General features: G+C 39.4%; 1 protein-coding gene across 1 annotated transcript in view; it reads left to right on the top strand.

The window, feature by feature from the left end:
- Window positions 1-8805: 8805 nt before the first annotated feature.
- Window positions 8806-23317, top strand: part of SCAF11 (SR-related CTD associated factor 11) — a 72778-nt gene continuing 58266 nt past the window's right edge. Inside the window, exon 1 of the mRNA XM_090273042.1 lies at window positions 8806-9231. The gene's annotated coding sequence lies outside the window, so the exon portion shown is untranslated. The remainder of the gene's footprint in view (window positions 9232-23317) is intronic.

Here is a 23317-nt window from a genome sequence, read left to right as displayed (position 1 = left end):
CCTGTGAAAAGTTAAAAGTTGATAGCAAGCCCCAATGAAAGAATCACAACACAGATTCCTAGGGTTCTGGAGTGAGGTTATGTCATCTGTAGCAGAGATGTATATACTTTTTATAGATTATTATTGGCCTTTCCCAGGCAGCTGCCAAAGATGGTGGAGTTACTCAGATAGCTGGGGCCATCTCTTGAGTCACTGGGTGATGATTGTGGTCAAGTAATACTGCTAGGCCAGAGGGCATTGGACATGAGCTGCAAGGGCATCTGCATCTTGGGCAGTTTCTATAGAAACAAGTTGCAGTACATGATCTTCTTCCAGAAACACACCAACTCCTGGTCTGAGTCCAATAAAGTCTTTATTTCTCATGCTTGGCCTGGCCTTCCCTTCTTCCAGACCAAAAGAAGGCAGTCCCAAAGTCCAAATGCCACAGGTGGCTACTTAGGGGTGGCTCTGAAAAACAGCAGTGAGGGGAATACTTATAACTGGGCAGAGTTTTGGCCTGTGCATCTGGTCATTTACTTTGTATGGAAAGTTATGGGCAAAAGGCTTGTCTGCTTGGTCAGAGTCTGGAGGGAGAAAGATGGGTGATGAAGAGGCTTGGATATGAAATGTTAAGATCTTTCTTTCATGTGTTAATGCCCACTAGAGAGCATTCATCACAGAAGAGGCACTAAATAACTATAAGACTTGTCCATAGAATATACACCAGTCTCTGTCATTGGCTATATCAGTGTTAGTCCAATAGGCACATGATGAAAATGGGGGCAGGAATGGAGGTTATATATGAGACCAATGGCATGAAGTCTAGTTTACTGAGGCTATTTTATTTACTGCCACAGTCAAATATTCAACCTGCCAGCAACAGAGACCAATGCTTGGCTCCTGATATGGCACCAGCCCTTTAGAAGACCTACCATCTACTTGTTTGCAAATTGTTTTCAATGGACTTATTCCATCTGGAAGTGGTAGCAATCTATCTTGACTGGAATTTAAACATATTCCAAGTTAGACCTCCTGCCTAAAAGGTCTAACTCAGTACCACTGAGGGGGTAAAGGTGCAGCACGGAGTTGGTGCAGCAGTTGGCACATGACCATGAGCTCCACAGATTCTTTCATATATTACACAACCTAGACAAACTGGTGGTCTGATAGAGCATGAGAATGACCTGTAGAAGATTCAGCTGAGGTGCTAAGTTGCAAAGGATACGTTGTGAGAAGGGGCATCATCCTTTAGGACTCAGGAATACTCTAAATTGATATTCGTTTTCATTGTATGGTAAAGGGACCCTAATAGAGAATACGTGGGTCCAGTAGCTGAAGGATGGAAGTACGAGTATCTATATACTGATTTCAAATGATCCACCTGGGGAATTTTCAAACTTCTTTCCACAGAGGTTAGAGGTTTTGGCTACTAGAGAGAAATTTCTTCCACTAGGGGACACAGGAAGAGTCCCATTAAACCTCAGCTGGTTCGTGGTCACTTCAGGCTCCTCATTCCAAAAAAACCAGAGGGCAAGGATAATTGACCCTGATCTTCAGCTGGATAGCTGTTACACAGAAGGGACAGGAAAGGATTTGTTTGATACTCAGGTAATCCATTTGGGTATCCTGCTTCTCACTTGCCCAAATTAAATTGTAGGTGGACAAGTACAGCAGTCACAGCTTGAGAAGGACCTGGAGATGAAGGGCTCAGGCCCCTCAGTGAAGAGGGTCCAAGTCACTGCACTAAGCTACCTAGACTGGCAGAGTACAAGGGGAATCTAGAATGGGTGGCAGACGAAGGATATAATCAGCTTCAATTATAGTGCCAAGAGCAGCTTCAAGGGCTATAGTTCATTTTCTGGTAAGTTTCTCCAGGTAAAAAGTCCCAAAAGAATTGTAAGACAGCTGAAGAGACCTTCCCATGCGAGACTGAAGCAGTCAGTCCACCAGCTGCTGGAAGTATTTCAACTGAGTCCTTCTCTAGAACTTACTGTTAGCTCAAGAGGGCCACCTTACCTGAGTTCAGCCAAATTGACTGGTCATTGAGGTAGCATAAAGCCTTCAGACCTCCTTCTGGGAATGGCTGAGGCCTTGGTTGGACTGTATCACAGTTCAACTTCTTCCTCCGCCCAATCCTGCTTCTTTTACTTCTTCCACAGGTGGATCCCAAGATCACTCCCTGATGAAATGTCTGCACACCAGTCTTCAACTCAAAGTGCATTTTCCAGGGAACTCAATCGCAGTAGGTTCCCTTCCCTGTGTTTCTTATAACTGTTAGGACATTTTGTATTTTAAAATTTTAAAATATCAAAATTGCTACAAACAACAAATGTTGGGTGAGGATATGGACAAAGAGGAGCCCTGATGCACTGTTGGTAGGAAAGCAGTATGGAGTTACCTCAAAAAATTAAAAATAGAACTGCCTTATGACCCAATGATTCCACTTCTGGGAATTTATCCGAACAAACCCAAAACACCAATTTGAAAGAATACATGCACCTCTATGTTTATTGCAGTGTTATTTACAATAGTCAAGAATGGAAGCAGCCCAAAGGTCCATCAGCAGATAAGTGGATAAAACAGCTATGGGGCATTTATACAATGGAATATTACTTGGCCATAAAAAAGAAAAAAATTTTACTAACAACTTAATATAAAAACATACAAAGGCTATTAACAGCCCCAAAATATACAAGAAGTTCAACCCCACCAGTAGTTAAGGAAAAACTAATTAAAATAACAGTGAGATAGCCTTTAATGAATATTACACTAACAAAATTTTAGAATTCATGCTTCAGCATTGGCAAGAAATGGAGAAAGACATTCTTCTATCTTTAATTGGAGTGTAAACTGCAATAATTCTAGAGGTAATCTGGCAGTATGTCACTTAGGATATCTTCGGTTGCAAGCAACAGAAAACCCAACTGAACTCTCTCCTCCAAAAGTCATTTATAGTCAAGCAACTAAAAATATAGACATAGCTGAATCAAATCTAACTACATATTATCATTAGAACCTAACATCTTCCTTTGTCTTAGTTCTGCCTTCCTCTGAGTGGAAGTCATTTTCAGTAAAGGTTTCTCTTTATGAAGAGAGCTAACATCCTTACAGCAACAAGTCCAGCAGAGAGAAAAAACCCTTGATCTAATTTTTATTGTCCTGTGTTGAGTCATGTGCCCATCTCTGAACTACAGAACATTATAACTAGTGGGATATTATGGCCTTACTGACCAAATATAGAAACCAGTAAAGGAGTCAATACCACCTGTAACTCCCTGGATTAAGAAAGAAGGGGGACTAATTTACTTGAATAAAACTGAGATGCTGTTACCCAGAAAAAGAGAAGCTGAATGCTGAGTGGCAAAAGAAAACAAACTAATACATACCCTCTACAGGAAGTATCTATTAAAATAAAAAAAAAATGTACAGATCTTTTGGCTTAACAATCTCATTTTAAGAATTCAATTCTATAAAAAAATAACTTCACAATTAAAAAAATATATAAGAAAAGTTATTCCAGCATTGTTTATAATGGCACAAAATCTGGACAAATGTGATTTATCAATCAATAAAGGACTGGCTTAAAAATTATGGTACATTAATACTATATAATATTGTGCAGCTCGTTAAAATAATGAGCTAGACAAGAGTATCCATAATAAACTGTTGAGTAAGAAAAAGAAAGTTGCAGGAAAACATATATGGTGTGATTTGTTATTTGTAAAAATAAAAATTGGAACCTCTATTTATATGTTTTTCTATAACCATTGGAAAAAGTATGAAGAGAAACATCAATCTTTTAACATGGTTTTTATCTAGGATTGGGGTGGAGAGCAGAAAACTACTTTTCTCAATATATTTTTGAATATGCTGTATATACTTCTGTGTTAAATAGGTAAAATGAATGCTTATCATTTTTTAAAAAAGTGAATAGAAAGTGAAATGAGGAAGCAGTTTTAAAATGTAAACTATTTTTAGATTTGGAGAGAAGAGAGACAATAATCTCCAGTAAAGAAGAAAGTGAAAATATTGAAAACAGCATAACCCATGGGTCAGGTTCTGAGGGGATGGAGGGGCTTGTTTCAGAGTAGAGTTCCAAATGTACCAGGGTTGTGATAGCATCATTGTTCCACAGGGGAATGCAAATACAGAAACAGAGTAGTTCATAACATTTAGTTTCTGATGCTGCAAATGCATTTCTTTTAAGAAATCATGGTGATAAGAGATGGGAGAACCATAAAAATGTATACTCGTATTTGTCTAGATTAAAAAGCTAGCAGCCCTATGTCAATTCCCAAACTATTAGAAATGTTAACAGTCTGTAAAATCACAAAGTCTGGAAAAAACAGATTTACAGCACATGTAGAAAGCTAAGCCTTAGCAAGAAAAGAAATGGTTCTTCCTGTGTGATGGAGGAAAGTGTGTGGATATAGACAGTTAGTTATAAGCAGACTGCAGGTATAGAGAAAGACGCTGAGAAAGTTATTTCCTATCAAGACTGTGTGGTAAGATCTGGGTTCAGGGTTGAAGGGCTCAGCAAGGGGGTATGGTGAGGTTGAGACTTGAGGGGAGTGGTAAAAACATGGAAGAGGTGCTGTGGGGAATAGGAGAACAGTCTGAGGGAAACTGGAATCTTCAAATGTGGAATAATACCTGACTATGCAATTGACTCTTGAACAAAGAGGTGGGGCGGGGTGTTAGAGGCGCCACCCCCACTTTATCCCCAGAAGTTGAAAACCTGTGTGTAAGCTTTGACTTCCCCACAACTTAACTACTAATAGCCTACTGTTGACTGGAAGCCTTTCAAATGAATAACAGCCAATTAACACATATTTTGTGTGTTATATGTATTATATGCTATCTTCTTATAATAAAGCTAGAGAAAAGAAAATACTAAGAAAAGCATAAGGAATATACATTTATATTACTGTATGTATTTGTTGGGGAAATCTGCATATAAATAGGCCAGTGCAATTCAAATCTGTGTTGTTCCAGGGTCAACTGTATTTTGTTCAGATTTGCTCTTTTATGAAATTGTTCTCGGTCCTTTTTATAGTCTCCCCCTCATTTGACATCTCCTTCCCGACCCTGCGTTTTGTTTTTATTCTTTTTATAACATTCATACCATCCTTAGTTTGTTTTTGTACTTGTCTTATCCGCGCCCACTAAACTCTTTGAGACAATGTTCATTTATCTATAAGCACCTCACATAACCTCCCAGATAGTAGATACCCAATTGATTGTTGCTGAAATAAATTTAATTCTACATAGAAAACAACTGGATAATAATCAGTATCATCTTGACTAAAATTCTTCACAGTTGTGAAAACAGAAACCATTGGCTTTTTCAAATTCCTGTAAATTAACTTTTCCTAATAGCATGAAGTTTCATTCCTTACAAAGATATTATATATTTGGTTATGCTTTGCCTGTAAGAGTCTTAAACCACCCTTTGAATTCATATACTTCTGCTATAAAAGTGCCATAGAGATCATTAAAATAAAAACTTCCGCTGTAATAGATATGGAAACTGAGGACCAGAAAAATAAGGTGATTGTTTTAAAACTGCAAAGGTCTTAAATGACAGTGTCCATATTAGAACCAAGCTTCCCACTTAATCCATTGTCTTTATACCATGATTCCCCTCTTAATATGAATTTTATTTTGTACTCAATTCATAATGGTAAAGCAATAATAAAGTTATCTCTGATAAAGCTCTGTCAAAATCAATACACTGATTACTCTTCATTTTTAAAGGTGCCACTAAAGGTTTCTGTCGCTCTATGACAGGTTTGATATTTTAAGTGTCACACCAATGGGACATTCAGTTGAATGTTTTATGATGCATGTCACTTGTGTTTCTTAATGGTTATAATCAAATCTAAAATGTTGATGGTAATAATTGGTATATCAGTCTTTACTCTTGCATTTTATAGTTTACATTTTATTTATTTAAAACTATATATTATAAATAAAAATATTGAAACAGCAGTGAGAATAATAAATCTTCATTATGCAAACTTAATTAGGAGGATGCTGCACGTACAGAAATATACATGCTCTTTTCCCTGGGGAGGCAAGATATGGCCTGTTATAAACCACCTCCTTCTTCTATTTACACATGAAAGTAGAAACCATTAGCACATTAGCATTAAGAGCATTTTTCTCTTAAAACATGCTCATACAGTATCTAGGAGACCAACTGTAAAAAGTAAAAAATTTATGATCTGCCAGTGAAGAAATATACAAAAGATTTTGTATTGTTCAGTCTTGTTGAAATGGTATACTGTTATTATCAACTTAAAGATTATAGTTTTCTATTTGGCAAATGCTATGATTTGACCTTTAATTAAATTTTAAGAGAACGTTCTCCTGTAGCCCCCCCAAAAAACCCAAATAGATTTTTATATAAAATACACAGAGAAGAGTGCTGCAACAGAAGTATCTATCTAAAGTTACACTCCTAAAGGTCTGTTTCCCAAGGGTGAAGGTATACATGTATCCATAATACAGCTACACCCTCATTGTGTTGGATAGCTTATAACAGTGTTTTCTTTTACCTAGTTCTATCATATAATTCTTTTTATTTATTGATTGATTTTAGAGAGAGAAAAAGGAAAGAGGGACAGAGAGACAGAGACAGAGACAGAGAGACAGGGAGACAGAGAGACTGATTTGTTGTTCCACTTACTTATGCATTCATTGGTTGATTCTTGTATGTGCCCTGACTGGGGATCAAACCTGCAACCTAAGCCAGTGCCCTGACCAGGAATCGAACCTGCAACCTTTCAGTTTGCTGAGGATGCTCCAGCCAACTGAGCCACACTGGCCAGGGCTATCATAATTCTTTGAACAACGTTTTCAGTGATTGTATTAATCATCCTTGGAAACATTTCTTATAATGTACTGCTTGCCCTGATAGTGACAAGGAAAGGCCTTTCATAAGAATTTCCTTCTTCTATCAGAAGAAAGCATTTTAACTCCTCCAGATCATTGTTCCTTCAAATATCCTAACATACTAAAGCCCATCTAAATGCCCAAACTTCGTATAAAAAATGTGGCAAAGAGGAGGACACTTGGCAGGCTCTTGGGAAAGTGGGAGGAAAGTCATCCTGGGCAGGACTCAGCGAGGCTAGAAGAGAGCAGTGCACCCAGAAAGGGAGGAAGGGGACAAAGGTGCTAGCAGCAAGGCAGGCTGTGCCTGAGACCTGGGTAAGCCAAGGCGGTGGGGCAGCCCCGGCAGCTAAACTTGTCCTGCTGGAGCTGTTAGCTGGACAATCGTGTGGGCTGGGGTTGCTAAAGGACCACCTGATAGAAGTGTGGTAGGCAGTTAGACATGAGCAGAGCAAGGACAATGGTCCAGGTACAGAAGGCCACCAGGGAAGAAAGCCCCAGGTGTCTACTGGGAAAACAAGGACAGCGCCCCCAGGGTAACCTTTCTTCCCCTAGCATATCGCTGGTCATGCAGTTTGTATCCTCCCCTGACCTTTTCTCCCATGACTATGGTTAGTCATGCAGGTTATACCCTTAGGGGGGGAACAAGCAAGAGGGCCAGAGAACAGCCCTTGAGTACTAAGCCCCCCAAAACAATGAGGTTCTGGCCCTCATTAAATACACCTAGGCCTCAGTTGTGCTTCAGCTCCAGGCCCAGAAAAGCAGCAAAAACAAACAAGGGGACATGACTGACCTCAGGACCAGCTGCAGTGACTAATGGCCCCAGGGCCCTGGAGCCGACCAATCAGTGGAGACCACGACCCTGAAAGGACACACCTGGAAAGCTGATGAATATTCTATTGAGATCCTCCCCTGGAACCTCCCCTAAAAGCTCCACCCTTAAAAGCCCTTAGGAGTGAAGACCCGAGAAGCTCGCTCCTTCCAGAGCACATCTGCCCTCGCCTTTCCGGTCCCCCTCCTGCTGGCCCCCAGGTGTGTTATCTTTACCCTTCTCTCTCCCGAGCTCCAAGAGCCCTCTTATGCTTCTGCACCTTGTTTCCTGAGCCCATTTCTTCTACACTTCTGCCTCTGACTTTCCAAGTAAACTCTCTTATAGTTTGAGTTTTGACTCTGAATTCTTTCTTAGGCAGAACTGAAGTACGGAGATTGCTGAACCAAGTTCCAGTCTGACTCCACCAGTTTTAACACCTGGTGCTGTTCTCGCCAACAGAAGGGTGGACGCGGAGGGCAGAATAGCCGTCAGAAGCTTGAAGAAATTGCCCCGAAGAGAAAACATGAGGTTAAAGAGCTAGGGACTGAAAAAATCTGTAAAGGTATTTTCGAGGTAAGACAAAAGATTTGACAACCGGATGTGGGTTGGGGGTGGGGGTAAGCAACAGACTAGGGTACGCACGTACCATGTCGCAGGCTCTGACAAATTACTGAAGGAATAATCATGTCATTATCTAACCTCCACTCGGGAATTTTTTAAATGCCTACCAGAAAAGAAGAACAATGTGGGCTCTCAGGTTAGGGACACTTCAAACTCCCCGCCTGATGTATTTCGGATGAGCAACGCTGCTGGGTAAAAACTCAATCCACCGGGAAACAACATATTAACACTTTTAATAACAGATTACCACAAAAATAGGATAGTAAACGCCGCGCAAACCCCCTCACATCTAGGTCCCCAAGAGCTTGATGGATTGTTTTCAGGTAGTTAGCAGAACCGCCCAAGCAGCGACTCCGCCAGCACTCCACGCAAAACGCATGCGCACAGCCAGCGTTGGGCGGAGGGCGGGACCCAGCGAATGTTTCCCAGAAGTCTTCGCCACTGGCTCCTTTTCTCCCTCCCGCTCACGGGCGTGATGTGACTCCGCCCGCCACGTTCCTCTGTCGCAAACGATGGTTTGCCGGTGCCCCCCAGCGGTCTGGTCTAGCTCTGCAGTGGTGCACTCTGGACCGGAGCAAGCGAGTAGGGAGAGTGCGGAGGGTGCAGGAGCCGCCGCCGTTGTCGTAGCGTGTCGACTAGTGGTGGCGCGGCTGTGGGAGTGGAGAGAGGGAGGAGGCCAGACAAGGCGGGGGGGAGGGGGACAGCGGTGGCGCAAGACGCGGGGAGCAGCGTAGCCCGGGTCTGCTCCCTTTACTGCCGCCGCCTCCCGACCCTGATCGGTAGAGCTGGCGTCCCGGCGGCCCCCTGAACACCTCAAAGCGGACGAAGGAGTCCATGTTGGGGAACTTGGCGGTGGCGTGACGGGGACCTAGGGACTTGCAGTGGGGCCGCCGACGCCGGAGCAAGCGCCTGGACCTCGGCCTGAGGTAAACACGGGCCGACCTCGGGGGTGGATGGGCTTGCGCAGCTGTCGGGGTGAGATGGGGGTTTCAGATTGGCGACTGGAAGGCGGACAAAGTTTCGGAATCTCGCGCGGCCCAGGAGGTGTGCTGCGCTTGGAGGAAAGTTGGAGCTGCCTCTCGAGGCGGGGGAAGCAGCGGCGGGAGGGTCTCCCCTTCGCTCTCGCTACGCACCGAGGGAGGCCCTGCTCTAGCCGCCGCCGCCGCCACCTCACTGTCTGCACCCTGTCCCATTTCCTCCTTATGGCCTACCCGTCTCCTGCCGCCTTTGCCGGCAAAGCCTGTCGCCGCCCGGGTGCGGGGTGGGGGTGGGGGTGTTCGGGAAGAAGACTCCACGGCAGAGTCCCCACACATACAGCCCCTCCCCGCAGTGCAAACGTGACTTGCTGGGTTTCCGGGAGCTCCCCGACCCCTGTGTCCGCTTTATTTGGGAGACTTTGTTTTGGTCAATTGCGTCCGAGCCCGCCTGTGAAACCAAACTTTACTACGTCGTGTGACCTCTCAGAGTGCAGGAACGGGGAAGAACCGGCGCTTGCTTCTAAACATCAGCGTTGACCCATGCCCTGGATTTCAAACTATTCTCCCACTCCCAAAGTTCAAACCCGTTTCCTGGGCTGGCAACAAAAGGGCCAGTGGATCTAAACTTAGCTTAATCAGTCGCCCCTCCTCAGACACAGGGTTTTGAACCATTTAGAAACATTCAGATTGCTGGCGGGCTTCCCACCTACATACATTTTGAAAACTTGTTTTGAAAGTAAACGCCTGATTTAGAGTAGTTGCTTTAACTATTCACAGATTGAAATGTTGCGTTTTAAAATGCCCTCAATGTATTTCCGTACCGCATTACATACAATGTCTACGAGTTGAGCGTTTTTCATTCATTTTGGATTACATCGTAACATCTTTATCATACTATCAGTGAACTGAGATATTTACGCAAGGATGATCAGAAAGATTTTAATATAATTCTTTGGCTAGTAGATGCTTATCTTAAATTTTCTCATTTGGAGAATTTTCGCTGAATTTTGGTAGTCATTTTAAAATGTGTTTTTCTCCTTTTCAAAGAAAAGTTAATTGATGCAAAAGACTACTTAAGTAGCTGAATATTGAGGGCAAAACATTCTTAGATAACAGGTGGTTTTTGTATTTTACCGGTAATTGGGTAATTGTATTAAAATTTCGATCTGTAATCGAGTTTCCAGACCATTGCTTTCTCTTCTTTCTTTGGCATATGGCTTCATTATCTCACTTTTTTTGACATTGGTTAGAGCTGCAGTAAAAAGTCGATGGTACTTTTGTTTTTGCTGTTTTAACTTATTGGGTGGAAGAAGTGAAATTTTGAAATTGTCTTTAGATTTTTTTTGTTTTATACTATCACATCAAATATAATCTGAATTTATTTATAATTTTTATACACTGAATTTTTTTTTAAAATAGCAGTTTTTACTGTTGCTACACTTCTTTCACTGTATGCTTTTGGTGCTTGCAAGTATACTAATCACTCCATTTTACATTCAAATAGTGACCTTTTTGCCGGGGGAGATTTGAGTACATTTTGTGATTTAGTATCTGCTTACTGTTAGTGTACTCATGCTGTGAAGACATTCTTCAATATGTCAAGGGGAAAGAAAACTGGAATGAAAAATATTCCTAAATATGCTGCCTGAAATGTATGGGGGAAAAATTTTAAGGGGAATTTTTTTGTTTTCTTCAGTCATGGTAATGAGGTCTGTGGGTTAAAATTGAATGAAACTCTTCAGGAGTCACTGACTTCCCCATCATTCTTTGGGCACTAAGCAGTGCTTATGCAATTTTCTTTAAAAACTGTGCTGGTAATTAGCAGAGATAGGATGAATCAGTGCTGTTATATGATATTGTTGATCCATCATCAGTAGCATCTTTTGGTAATAAGAGTGTGTAATGTTATATTACTCATCAACTTAATACTGAACTTTTTAGATACATCGGTGAGAGTTGTTAAACCTAACTAAAGAGAGTGGCAGACATTAAAGTAATAAAAGGTTATCCATCCCTAGATTGGTCACTGCAGCCTGTTTTTTTCTTTTGTTCGTTTGTTTTTTAAGCAAGCTCTGCCATCCTCACCTTTGTCTTTTAGTGATGTAAATTGGATTTTGACTTGTGAAATAAAAAAGCTTAAAACCTGAATTCTTAATTATGTCCTGTGTCCCAAATACATTACTAGCCTTGCACCTTATCTTGCATTTGAATGGTGATAACTGTTGTAGCACAGAGTACAGCCCAGAGTTAAAATATCCATTATCATCTGTTGCTATTCCCAAGAACTCATCTTTGCATTGTCCTCATAGTTTTTTTTTCTTTCTTTTTTTAAGTTGTGGCTTTGTTAATTCCTAGAACTTAGGCACATAAAGGTTCAATATCAAATGTGAAAACACCATCAGCATCCCTCACTTGTGAAATAACTTCCAAAAAAGTCTCACTGCTCTTTGTTCACTTATAGTCTCAACAGCGAGAATGATCCTGTTAAAATTTGTCAGATCATATCACTTCTCAAATGGCTTCCCTGGTAAAATTCATAGTCCTTATTATGGTCTACCAGGCTCTGGATGTTTTAAGCCTCTTCTTCCTCTCTGACTTCCTTACCTTACTTTCTCAAACACACCTCTCTGCTACTGAGGTTTTCTCTGACTACTATGTATAGAATACCAAGCACTCCTCCCACATTTCCTAGCCCTTTTAAAGCCAGATACTTCTGCACAGCATTTACCACTTTCCAGCATACTGTATAATTTACTAACTCAAGTTTATTGTGTTTCTTCTTCACTCTGATGCAAGTTCTATGAGAATGTGAGATTAGGGTTTGTCAATTTTGGTTACTATTTTGTCCTGAGCAATATCTGGCACATAGCAGATATATATGTATTTAACTGAGTTAACATGCTTTCATCTGGAAACATTTTAAAAATACTAAAAATCATAATTATGGTTTGAAACTTTAGACTAGCAAGTCTCAGTTTTTACATAAACTGCTAAGTTACTTCTGTGCATGTGTTATGTTCAGTGGAAAGGTCCACATTTTTAGAGGAGAGTATGACAGAATGTGACCTTGAAGCAGATCTGTCAGAATATAGATGGAACTAAGGACGTTTAGCTTATGGGGTGTAATTGTCTAACTGTTTAAAATGTGTCATTTAGAAGCCAAAGTAGTCTGAATTTTGGTAGTCACAGAAGGTATAACTAGTATTTGGTGATGTGTATTGAAAGGGAGTAGAGGCAGTAAGAGTGGATGTGGGAATGTTACCAAAGGCTATCTGTAGTAGTCCAGGAGAGATGAGAATAGCTTGAATTAGGATGAGAAATGTGGAGATGGGCAGCAGTCAATGGGATTTGTGATCAGTAGGCCTCAGTTCACAGATTGAAGGTGAAGGAGAGAAGACTTTCAAAGATGATTTCTGAGTTAAACAACTGGGTTGACCAAATAAGAACCATGGTGCTTTTGATTCTGACATTGGGTTTGATCATACCTTTGAAACTTCCAGGTTGAAATGTCTATAAGCAATTAGATATATGGTTCTAAAATTCAGAAGAGAGGTATGTTACGGAAATGGAAATTTGGAGTCACTTACATAAGTAGTTGAAACTATAGATGGAATTGCCTAGGGAAGGGACTGTAACTTGGAAAAAAAGAGATGCTAGAATGGAATGTTATTAAAAAAAAATGTTCGCTGGAGGAATATGAACTCTCAAAGAATACGGAGATGTGTGTGGCTTTACAGAAACCAAGGGATAGAACATAGATATATCTCATTTTATTGTGTTTTGCTTTATTGAGCTTCACAGTTGTTCCTTACAAATTGAAGGGAAGACCCTCCACTAGCCAAAAGATTATGACTTGCTTTATTGCTATGGTCTGGAATGAAATCCACAGTATCTCTGAGGTATGCCTGTATTTCAAGGGGAGAGTAGTCGATAAGGGTCAGTGTTGATGAAAGTTGATTAAGATAAGAACTAAAACATTTTTCATTGAATTTAACAACATGGAACTCATTGGCCTTTTGAATAAGCAGGATGGTAAGATTAACAAATTATACACCATGTAATAGAAGAGATTTAATGTTTATCAGATATTTACTGTGTGCCAAATGCTCTCTTCTAGACATTTTACATACATTGTTATTTGATCTTTTCAGTAGCATTGACTTCCTAAGAATCAATACCTAAGTTCATATGACTCTTTGGCCTTTAGTTATTTATCATATCATTTGGCCTCCCAAACTCCGTATCAGTGTTATCAGGTAGTAGACCTTTCTGTGATGTTGGAAGTGTTCTGTATCTGTACTGCCTCATACAGTAGCTGACAGCAACGGGTGGCTGTTGAACACTTGAAATATGTCCAATGCAACCAGAATAGTGGTTACCGTTTTGGACAGTACTGATACAGATCAAAAGTCATTAAGAATCCAGTATATAATGAAGTGGTCTTTTCTTATACAGTAGTCTCCCCTTATCCATGGTTTTGCTTTCTGCAGTTTAAGTTACCTGCAGTCACCTGTGGTCCAAAAATATTAAGTGGAAAATTCCAGAAGTAAACAATTTATAAGTTTTAAATTTCATGTCATCCCTCTCTGTCCCACCTAAGACATGAATCATCCTAGCATATTCATACGGCATATGTGCTACCAGCGGTTTGTCGCTTAGTAGCTCTCTTAATTATAAGATCGATCACAGTATCACAGTGCTTGTGTTCAAGTAACCCTTATTTTACTTGGTAATGGCCCAAAAATGCAAGAGTAGTGATGCTGGCAATTCAGACATGACAAAGAGAAGTCATGAAGTGCTTTCTTTAAGTGAAAATGTGAAAGCTCTTAACTAAGTAGGGTGAGAAAAAAATAGTAAGAAAAAATTGTATGCAAAGGTTGCTGTTGTGTACAGTAAGAACAAATCTATCTTTGAAATTGTGAAGAAGGAAAAAAAATTCGTGCTATTTTGCTGAGAGATCACATACACATAACTTATTACAGTATATTGTTTTGTTTTATTATCAGTTACTGTTAATCTTTGACTGTTCCTAATGTATAAATTGAACTTTATCATAGGTATGTGTGTGCAGGAAATAAATAGTATATGGGGTCTGTTCAGAAAAAGTCCAGCCATTGTTAATATAATGAGAATGGTTTGCATGGCATAGATGTAACCTGGCAGCAAGGAGAATGGACTGGAATACGCATGTGTGAACAATCACAACTTCACTGTACTAGTTAGTGGAGTGGTAGACACCATTGAGTGAGCACCTGTACTGTGTGGTCTTCACATTCAAAATGACCTGAGTGAGCAGAGAAACAAATCTGCACCAAATTTTATGTTAAGCTTGAACATTCCTCCATGGAAACTATCCAGATGATTCAGCAGGCTGCAGCAATAGGCACCTGGTGATTGGTGGCTTCATTACAACAATGCACCTGGTTATCATCACGTCTCATGCAGAGTTTTTTTGCGAAACGTCAAATAACCTAGGTGACTCAGCCCCGCTACAACCCATATTTGCCACCTCGTGACTTCTGGCTCCTCCCAAAACTAAAATTACCTTTGCAAGGGAAGAGATTTTAGGGTGTTGAAGAAATTCAGGAAAATACAATGGGGCAGCTGGTGGCGATTGGGAGAACTGTGTGAGGTCCCCAGGTGCCTACTTTGAAGGGGTGTGAAGCGTCATTGTCCATGTACAATGTTTCTTGTTTCTTGTGTCTTCTTTAATAAATGTCTTTATCTTTCATATTACATGGCTGGATACCTTCTGGACAGATCTTGTATAAAGGGTTCTGTACTATTCATGTCTCAGGCATCCACTGGGGATCTTGGAACATATCCTCTGTGGATAAGAGGAAACAACTGTAAGACAAGAAGAGGTGGAAACACCTTTTCTTCATTTGAAAAGAGTACTGTTTTTCTTACATGCTAGTTTCAGGTGCTGTAAGTGAATGTCGTTGGTAATATTTCTTTTAAGTGAATATTATAGATAATATATTTCTTTTTATAAAATAATCTCAAACTTTCAGAAAAGTTCCAAGTGTAATACAAAGAACTTTTTCCCGTGAATCATTTGAGAATAAATTACAGACACCATCCTCCTTGAGTCCCAAGTGTAAATAAGTACAAAGAACACCTTCCAACCATTTGAGAGTAAATTGCAGATGCATTTGGAGGAGGACTTTCTGTTACATAAATTATACCAAAATCAGGAAATTAACATTACTGTATTATTTATTACCACTTAACCCTCACATTCAAGTTTTGCCAGTTTCCACAGTAATTTCATTTATAAGTTCAGAATTTTATGTTGCTTTTAATTGTAACGTCTTTTTATACTCCTTCAACGTAGGACCATCCCTCAGTGTTTTCTTGTTTTTCCTTACCTTGAAATTTGAGAATATTACAGGTTAGTTTTGTTGTAAAATGTGTCTCAATATTGATTTGCCTGATACTTCCTTATGGTTGGATTCAGATTGTGCATTTTTGGAAGGAGTATCACAGTAATGATGCTGTGTTCTCATTGCATCCTGTCAGATGGCATACACTTTCTTTTTGTCTCATTGCGGATATATACTTTGATCACTTGATAAAGGTGAAGTGTCCCAGGCTTCTTTACTATAAAGTTGTTTGTTTTCTTTTAACCTCTTAGTAGTAAGTGTGGGGAAGTATTGTGAGACTTTAAATGATCCATTCCTTATCAAACTTGCTATTTATTCATTCTCAAATTGTCTCAGCTTTCACCAGTGAAAGCCCTTTCAAGGTAGTTTCTATGTTCTTTTGACTTGCTTTGACACAAGAAAATGTTCCAGGTTTACCTGTACTTTCCTACCACTGCCCTAGAACCAACCATTTCCCCAAGGAGATGGTGTTTCTTTTCTTTTCTTTTTTTTTAAAGTGGAGAAAGGTATTTAGGAACCAAGATTTGGATGCTATATTCATTTATATATCTGTATATAGAAAATCATGAGTTGGTACCAATTTCAGTCCACAGTGTTTATAGTTTTCTCTTTCCAAATTTATAACTCCCTTCTCTTACACAGAGAAACCTGACTCCCATTATCCTTCATTTATCAATATTTACTTATATGATCAATCCTCTGTATGTAGCTACTTTCCATTGCCACTTCTGCTCCCCTCATCCCAATGTGCATTCCATTTTCACTCTACTTAGGCTCTGACACTTTGTGCCAGGATACGTATCTCACGCTTCTCATACCTCATGCTGAGGATCTCACCTTTCTGCTTCAGTTCCAGTACCTCACTTCAGGCTCCCTCACCATCCTTATTATGACATTTTTCTCATCAACTTGGGCTCCATCACTTCCAGGCAGAATAGCAGCAGCATATAGAGAATTTAATTTAAGATTAGACTAAGATTATAAAAGGTATTACACCAAAACTTTTAGTGATAATTGGTGATAAAATGTTCTCAGCTTTTAACATTTAAACCTTCTTGAGACTCACATCTCTATTAATAAGACTGATCTTTCTCCTTATTCTCCCTTTTATCCTTAGAGTTCTTAATGTACTTCCAAGGGAATCTTTTTGATACAATTTTGACAATAAAGTAAAAATTGACTTTTATGTAGGCTTTGGAGTCAGTCCGACCTGGCTTTGAATTTTGGTTGTCCCATATACTGATTGTCACCTTGTATAGGTTACTTTAATCAGTGTTCTAATTTTCTTACCTATTTTAACTAAGTAGCATTAACCTAAGTCTAGTAATAATTTCAGCTAACTATTCCTATGTTTCATATCCTTAAGTTACCTCTATCAGTGAGTGATTTTCGAGCCTTTTTTTTTTTAGTGTATTTTATTATGTTGTTACAGTAGTCCCAATTTTTCCGCCTTTGCTCCCCTCTGCCCAGTAACCCCTTTCCCTCCAGCAATCCCACATCCCCTTAGTTCATGTCCATGGGTTGTGCATATAAGTTCTTTGGCTTCACCCTTTCCTATATTCTTAACTTCCCCCTGTCTATTTTGTACCAAACGATTATGCTTCTTAATCCCTTCACCATTTCCCCATTTCTCCCTCTTCCCCCTCCCATGATTCTGTTGCTATTCTGGTTTGCTTAGTTGGATTTTGTTTTTATGTTTTTAGATTCAGTTGTTGATAGTTGTGTTTGTTGTCATTTTAATGTTCATAATTTTTCTTAAGTAAGTCCCTTTGACATTTCATATAATAATGGCTTGGTGATGATGAACTCCTTTAGCTTTACCTTGTCTGGAAAGCACTCTATCTGCCCTTCCATCCTAAATGATAGCTTTGCTGGATAGAGTAATCTTGGTTGTAAGTCCTTGCTTTTCATCACCTTGAATATTTCTTGCCAGTCCCTTCTTGCCTGCAAAGTTCCTTTTGAGAAATCAGCTGACAATCTTATAGTCACCCCTTTGTAGGGAATTCTCTGCTTTTCTCTTGCTGCTTTTAAGATTCTCTTTATCTTTAACCTGTGGTATTTTAATTATGTGTCTTGGTGTGGTCCTTTTGGGTCTAGCTTGTTTGGGACTCTCTGTGCTTCCTGGACTTGTATGTCTATTTCCTTTGCCAAATTTAGAGAGTTTTCCTTCATTGTTTTCTCTCATACGTTTTCAATTTTTTGCTTTTCCTCTTCTTCTAGCATCCCTATGGTACGGATGTTGGCATGATTAAAGTTGTCCCAGAGGATCCTAAGCCTCTCCTCATTTTTTTAAATTCTTGTTTCCCCATGCTGTACTGGTTGACTGTTTTTTTTTCTTCCTTATGTTACAAATCATTGATTTGAACCCCGGTTTTCTTCCCTTCACCATTGGTTTTATGTGGATTTTTCTTCATTTCATTTAGCACAGCCTTCACTTCTTCCCTTATGTGTTTGCCATACTTAAGCATATCTGTCAAGCCTGTGAGCATCTTTATCACCAGTGTTTTGAACTCTGCGTCTGTTAGGTTGGCTATCTCCTCGTCGCTTAGTTCTCCCTCAGGAACCTTGATCGTTCCTTCTTTTGGGCCATACTTCTATATCTCCTCATCTTGACAGGCTCCTGTGTTTGTTTGCTTTTGTGTCTTAGGTAGAGCTGTTGCTCCTGTTACGTTGTAAGTGGTGGAGCCTTAGGTATTCCTCAGTACAAGGTGACCCGTTTCACCAGGTTGTGGCGCTGTATGTGGGGGAGGGGTCTGATAGGGAACAATGCTGCTTGCTCAGCACTCGCCCCTTTTCCAGGCACTTCTCCCAGTTCTGTATGGGACTGGTGCCTCTAGCTATTGCCCTGGCTGTCGTTCCCAGAGTGGGTGGGTCTGCGGACGTTCTAGGACTGTGGGGGCCCTTTAAACAAGCGGACTCTGCTGAAAGAATGGCAGTTTCTTCCTCTGCGCCAACCCCCACTGATTTGCATAGTCAAAAGCAATGAGGCTCTATTTTCTCCGGTGCTGGGACCCTGAGCTGCGTGGTCTGGTCTGGTGCTGGGAGTGCTCCCCAGGTGTCCCTCCCAACTTCTTAAAATGTGTGACTGCTTTCTGCTGGCCTGCCACTGCCACGGATGCTGCCACCACCACACCGCATCCTCTCTGCCCCTGCTCCGCCCCTCCTACTTGTCTGGATGAGTACTTCTTCTTTATATCTGTGTTTGTTGGGCTTCCATACAGCTTGATTTTCTGGAACTTATGGTTGTCTCATAGTTTTGAGGTAGTTGTATTCCTTCTTAATTGTGGAGGGAGATGCAGTGTGTCTGTCTAGGTCTCCGTCTTGGCCGGAAGTTGGTTTTTGAGCCTTTTTAATTCAGTGTTCTAGTGTTCAGTGTTGGTGGTGTTATAGTTTTTGAAATATATGGTATTTTGAGGATTAAATGTGCAAAGCCATGCCAGAGTATTTAGTCATTACCTCATATAAAGTTGTCACTCTCCTTACCCATAATCCAGTGCTCCAGGTTTGTTGATTATCTGTGTCTATTAGGTCTGGAGATGAAACATGGCCTTTGCTCTTGGGAAGCATAGTCCTAATCAGGCCTTCTTTATTGTTCTTCAACTTGTTTTCTCTACTTTCATCTCCTCCCCCACATTGTGCTACTGCACTATCTTCAAAACCCCCAATTTAAACATCTTGAAAACCATTCTCAAAATAGATAAATGGGGGAGAGGGAGACTTTTTCCTAGTGCTTTTCTGCTTTTTGCAAAACAATTTAAGTCTTACCTTGGACTTAATGTTTCTTTACATTTGGGCTTATAATTGTGTCTTTGGCCTTATCTCCTATTGCTGTCCTAAATGAATTCATTCTGACTAAATTAATCCTGAAAAATGCTTGTACCTCATATCTGGCACTGAGCATATGCTGTCTTACTGTTCATCTTGTGTATCCTATTTCTCCAGCTCTACTTTTTGCACCAGGAAGGGCTATAGTATCTTAATATGTCTTTGTATTCCAATGCCAGGCTCAATATCCGGACCACAGTAGTAAGTAGTTCAGCAGCTTAAAGTAAACAAAATCCAAAATATAAACAATAAAGAGAGCAGCCACAGCAACACTGCTTTGAAAGCTGTTTTCAGTGAAACAGCTTATAAATGATACATGATCTGTTAACGCAAATGCAGTTGTAACACTATTTTGTATGCCAAGATGGCCTGTCAAGAACATTGTTTAACTACTATTCTAATGGGGAATAAAATATTAATAACTTAAAAAATTCGTAAACGATCATTCATTTCAAAACTTTGTCATAGAAAAGCCTTTGGATAGGACAGCTTTAATGCATTAAGCCATATAGTTTTAGGAACTGTTGTACATGTCCAGTTACTTAGATACCAATATATGAATAATATGAGGGAGATGCATGAAACAAAATAATTTTAGTTGTTTCAAAACTGCTACAGAACTAGATTAAGCTAAAATTGATTTTAAGAAACTCAGTAAATAGGCATGAGCTGGAGTAAACAGAATAGAAGCCATGTTTACTATACAACACAATTGCTTTTTATTTTCAATATTAGTTTTGCTGTAGCAACTTGTACCAATTTAGAAGGGTTTAGTACCAATGAAGTGACGTTTCTTGAGGTACCAGACAGTGACATTTAGCATCTGCGCAAAAAAGACTTAATTTCTGGAGTTGAAATTCTGTAATGTAAGGTTTTTTAAATCTTGTTTAAACAGAACAGAGCAATATTTCAGAAGGAATATTTTGAATATTGTTCTTTTTTCTCTGTTGTCATTGATGAAATCTGTTTACATTTCTCTGTAACAAGTATTTGCATGTGGTCATTTATTGTCAGTAATCCCTTTCCTTTAATTCTTAAGATTTGTTTGTTTATTTGCAAGTGTTTCCTGTGCCTTGCCTAATTTCCCCATCTCCTTTTTAGGGAGGTTGGTAGACAGGTGTTGCCATTTCAGTTCATGAGTTTTGCCAAGGTACACCAGGGTGAAATTAAAATATATAGTTGACAGTTTTTCTATTTTGGGTTAGGAGAAAAGTATAAAAAGACACCAGTTATTTCTAAGCTTCCATACTTCCATCTAGGATGCCTTTCTTCTGGCTATTTTCCCAGATATGAGAGTACAGTGCTATTAATCCCAAAGACTCCTGTAGCCTTTTGAGGGTGTTTGGTTTTAAGATGAGTCTCTTTAACACCTCATTGTTCTTTTGCCTTTTGTTTCTTATAGGCATAGGTATCATCTTCTAAATATAAACTACTTACCACACTTGTACCTCTTCTCTTCGGGTGACCGGGATTAGGCATTGAGGAATTGCTGATGGAAAGAAACCAAAAAAAAGAAAAAAGTAGGAGCTTTAGGTTTGCCTCTTTACCATTTAAATTAGCTATGGCATAGTGCTTTAGTAAATGGAGATGAGAATCTCAAGGACAAATGAAGATGATGTAATGAAATCCTCCTATTCCCTCCTCCATATTTTAAGCAGGAGTGGGGTTATTAGAGATGAATTGCATAAATATTGAAATTATTAGAGGACATATAACATGTTGAGCTATAATTATTTCTCATTTGGAGAAGTAGTGGAAGCCTGTCATATATTATGATTTCTTTATCAAACTCTTTATGGTAATGTTCAGGAACATAAAAGGCACTCATTTTTCTTTTTTAAGATAAAGTATTTCATTGTAGGTATGCTCTTTTCATAGAATGAACAACTGTTACATAAGAGTATAACCCAAATGGGAGCCAACTTTAGTGCCAGGCTTCCCCCAAATCATGAAAAACTGGCCAGCTCGATACCATTACTATAATCTTGAAACTGATCTATTTCTACAACTCTGGCTTAAAATTTAGTGGAGTTGTGAAATTGTGTCTGTTGCTTTTCAATTCTCTGTCTCCATAGGCTATTGATATGTGTTGTCTGTCAGACCTTTTAGTGCTATAGAAAATGCGGGAACCAGAGATAGGAATTTCAAATATCTCCTCTCCATCTCATCTGTGGTCATGTAATTTGGGTGGCCTTTGTGTGTTGGCTATCACCATTGTGTTGGTACACAACCACTGGAAAGACTGAGACTGTGAAATTGCCAGTATCTTTGTTTGTCCTGGCCTATGTGGTTCGTTGGTTGGAGCATCATCCCTTACACTGAAGAGTTGCGAATTCAATTCCCATACAGTCAATTCCCAGGCAGCCAGGTGATGTTTCTGTCTCACATTTATGTTTCTCTCCCCACCCCTCCTGTAAAAGCAATGAAAAAATGTCCTTGGGTGAGGATTCTTTTTAAAAAGTACCTGTGTTGAAAGCATTATATTCTAGCCCATACTTGCTCTCATATTAGTCTTCCCTTTTAAAAACATTTAAAATTTTTATTAACATACAGTAAAATTGACCTTTCTGGGATATGTAGTTCTGTGAATTTTAACAGATATAAATTTGTATTATCACCACCAGAGTTAGGATTTAGAATGGTTCCATCATCCCCCAATAAAAACTTCCTCATGCTGTCTTTGTAGTCAAACTTTCTCCTATCCCAGGCAACCACTGATAATAGTTCTTCATCACTGCAGTTTTAACCTTCTGAGAATGTCATATAAATGAACTGTGTAGTCTGAAATCAGCATATTGCCTTTATTTTATTTTAGTTCTCAGTATGTGTTTTTTAATTGAATTGCATTTCATTGGTTTGGAGTTCCTGATTGGGGGATCTATCCATTTGGCTCTCTGCAGAGAGAGTAGGGGACTTTTTCTTGTAATATACATGCACAAATATGGCCACCTTGATTTAATTCTATAAAGGTCCAAAGTCTTATTGGTGTAATTTGGTAAGTCTAGGTCACTGATATATTGTAAAAGAATATAACTCTGGAACAGCCAGATGAAAGAGAAGCATAGGACAACACCTGTGGGAAGGGTCTCGGAGTTTCCATACTCTCTCCAAGTGCACACCACTCTCCCACACCTCCATGTGTTCACCAGCTCCGAAGTTCTCAGTATACGTATTGCCTTTAAAATTTATCCAAGTTGTTAAGTAAAACATTAGTCCATTCCTTTTTATGGCTGAGTGGTATTCTACTCTATGTGTGAATGTACCATAGGTTAAATTTTTTTATTATTATTATAGTTGACATACAATATTACATTTGTTTCAAGTGTACAACATAGTGATTAGACATTTATATACCTTATTTTGTGATAACCACCCTAAGTCTAGTAACTATTTGTCACCATACGAAGGCATTATGGTATTATTGACTAATCTCCTGTGCTGTACTTTACAGCCCTGTGACTTAATTTTGTAACTGGCACTTTGTATACCATAATTTGTTTATTTTTATGAAATCCAGTATATCAGTTTGTTCTTTTCTTGTACTGTCTTTGTCTGGTTTTGGTATCAGGATAATGCTGGACTCATGAAATGAGTTGGGAAGTATTTATCTTTCGTTTCCTGGGAGAGATTGTATTGAACGGGTATTATTTCTTCTTTAAATGTTTAGTAAAAGTCACTAGGAAAATTATCTGGGCCTGGAAATTTCCTTTTTGGAAGACTTTTACTATAAATTCAATTTCTTTACATACGCTATTCAGTGCTGTAATACTTAATCAGTCTTGCTAGAGGTTTACATTTTATTGATTTGTTGAAAGAGCTTTTGG

The sequence above is a fragment of the Furipterus horrens genome, unplaced genomic scaffold, assembly GCF_987537825.1.
Source record: "Furipterus horrens unplaced genomic scaffold, mFurHor1.1.pri manual_scaffold_4, whole genome shotgun sequence".
Classification (NCBI taxonomy): domain Eukaryota; kingdom Metazoa; phylum Chordata; class Mammalia; order Chiroptera; family Furipteridae; genus Furipterus; species Furipterus horrens.
Note: the sequence above shows the minus strand (reverse complement) of the source record. Positions and strands in the feature narration are given on the sequence as shown.